This window comes from Crocodylus siamensis, chromosome 6, assembly GCF_052110815.1.
Source record: "Crocodylus siamensis isolate JL-2025a chromosome 6, ASM5211081v1, whole genome shotgun sequence".
Taxonomy (NCBI): domain Eukaryota; kingdom Metazoa; phylum Chordata; order Crocodylia; family Crocodylidae; genus Crocodylus; species Crocodylus siamensis.
The window spans coordinates 10,431,553-10,434,551 of NC_143400.1; positions in this window are offsets into that span (position 1 = coordinate 10,431,553).

Consider the following 2,999-nt stretch of genomic DNA (forward strand, 5'->3'; position numbering starts at 1 on the left):
GATTGGTGGCATGCAGTGGCAGGAGCCCCCCTCTCTGAGTCCCATGCCCCCCACCCCAACTGGGCAGCTTGTCCCAGCCCCAATCTCTCCCTCACTGGGGGGGGGAACAGATCAATGCCCCCAATGCCACTTTCCTCCCCCCTCCGCCCACCACAACAGACTTACCAGCTGGAGGCAGCTGTGTCCAGCGTGGTGAGGACTGCTGCCTGTTTAGTCTGTGACTGAATCTCCGAATTAGTGCTGAATCTTTGGATCCGAATCGGCTGAGTTGAATCGGGACAGTGATTCAAATCACTGTACCTCCGAATCAGCTGAATCCAAAACGAATACTTGCCACTTCGCACAGGCCTAGTGACCAGCAGAAGCCCAGCTGTAGTCCCGAAGGAACCTGTTTTACTTGCCTTCCCCAAAGTGATTTTGAGGCAAAGGGATTCCACTCCATTCATGCTGTCTATTCCTTCTTATTTCTTTACAGTCTACCGCATTATTAATGTACAAGTATAATTTTCCAGTTGTCCAGCCTGCATTCTTAACACCAAATCCAGAAACAGCCTTGCTGTAGGAGCGGAGCCTGCCACCATAGCTGCACATCAAATCTCTTGTCACTAGACATTGCAGTCAATCTTGAAATGCAATGAAGAAAAAGGAAGAAAAGAAGCTGTGATTCTCATTATGTTTTTATTTTCTTACCGCTAAGAATATTTTTGTTTGAAGAAAGCTGATTTATTATTATATACCACTGCTTACAGGCTTCTAAACAAAAAGTCATAGGCATCTGAACTTGCTGTATTTCCTGGCTAGGAACAACTGACTGTTGTTTTTGGCTTTTGGTAGATATTACAGAATTCCACTTTGGGATTACTAGAAGATATAATCTGATAAGTGTGTTGTACTGACAGGGTCCAGAAAAAGGATGGAGGTGCAGCTTCGCTCTGTTCCAGGCACCTATTGAGGGAATCCAGACCTGGAGAGCTTGTGATCACCAAATACACAAATGGCAGTTATCATGGGGACCAGAGCTTTACTGCTGTGTACAGTTAGGTGGGGTAGAGGCTGTCAGGGAAGGAAAGGCCTGATTGGGCTCTCATTGAAGGCAATGGCAAATTTCCTATTGACTTCAATGGGATCAGGACCCAGCCCCAGAGAAGGGAGGAAATGAGTCAAAGTTGAACTTCTTTGCTTTTTACAACCGTTTCTCTTTTCACGGTTTGTCAAATCCTTTTTACTTGCTTTTTTTCACCCTTTTTTTCTTATGTAAATTTTGGAGAGTTTCTGCCTCAGCTAAAAGGAACAAGAAGCTGGAGTATCCCATTAACGCACATTCCACAGTGGCACGGATGCCAAGCACAGAGCGGGGAAGAGATTTTAATGTCTGCAGCACAGTTCATGGAAAACAAACAGTGATCATACAAATATCTACACTTTCTCTGATTAAACACTGTTAGCCAACAGTTATTGAGATGATGTACAAATGAGGGATCAATGTACGGTATAACTAAATCGGTTGCAGAAAACTGCTTACCTAGCTATTTCACTCTGCTGTTCTGCTTCGACGTATGTGAATATACATGTCAGCTTCTATAAATAAGCGCTGTGTTTTTTCTGACTCTTATTCATTAAGTGCCTAACTTGACTGGATTCCATTATTTTATTGTCAGTTGTGATAATTCCAAAAACAAGGTGGCCCCTTATTACGTGGCCACAAAAATATTAAAGCCTACATGTATTGCCAGATGAGTTTAATTTCACGTGCACTTCTGGCATTGTTTTGTGTACAGGACCATCTCCTCCTCCGCATACAAGCCGTGCATCTTTCGGTAGTGTACAAAGAGACAGGAATAAGCTCTGTCATGCAGTCCGTTCATTTTTATCCTCATCCTGGAGCGATTTCTGTGTGCCATATACTGTTTTGTTCTGGGTAGGGGTTTAGGGGGGGTTGTTTTTAAAGGTAAGCATTGCTCTGTTACTTGGAGAGGTGACATGATCAAAAAGGTGCCATTTGCCACAGGAAAGTGGTGAGGGTTGTGAATGACCTTGGCTCATTTTATCTTGAACTAACCACTGTGAAGGCTGTGTCCATCACAAACAAGCTCTTCCCTCATGGCAGAAAGTTCCCTTTCTCCTGAAGACCTGATTTAGGGAGCATGCTCCTCATCCCTGTACTTTGGGTGATGTTTTGGAGCGCTTAGGCTGAAACCACTGAGTACCTTGAAGATTCAAATCCAGAAAGGTATCTAGGCACCTGTATGCCTGTGTGGATCTTGGCCAAATATCCTAAACATAACTCTGTGGGAAGCTAACAAAAAAAGAGTAGAGGACAGACTTAATGTGCTGGCAGTAGCCTGTGTTGCTGGGGAGACGCAATGTAGCGTTCGGTACTATTTGGAGTTTCCTAAGGCCTGCTGGCTTCATGCCCAGATAGTCTCTATTGTTTGGTTGTCTGGATGGGAGGCTGTGGATAAGCATGCAACACAGGCCAAGATCACTGTCCTTCAGGACGGAGTGGAGACCAGAGATGGTAGAAAGCCTCGCATGCATAGTCTGCTATGGAGGAGCTTAAGTAGCCATCAGGAATCCCCTTAAACTGCAGACTGAACAAACTGAGTGAGCATGCATGGCCAGCTAAAGGAGGCTGCTCTGGTGCTGCCGATTCTTCGTAGTGCTGTCTTGCCCATTTGCATCACTTCCAAGTTGACTGGGGGAGACTTCAACCAGCTGTTCCTCCACGATGTGATCTGCCACGCTCAGCCATCTTGGCTGCAGTCGTATTGGCCTTAATGTGGTGAAGGATAAGTGTTTAGAAGGAACTTTGCATTTTTAGACTTTTCGGTGATTTTTTTGAGCTTTCTTGTACAGGAGGTGCTGTTTCCTATGAACCGCTGTCACTGGGTTTATGGCAACAACGTGCCTTTTCTAGACACGGGTTCTTACGTAGTTGGTGCAGTTCTGATTTTAAATTCAGTATTCCTTTTTTTCAAACATGCTACGGTCAGTAGCTA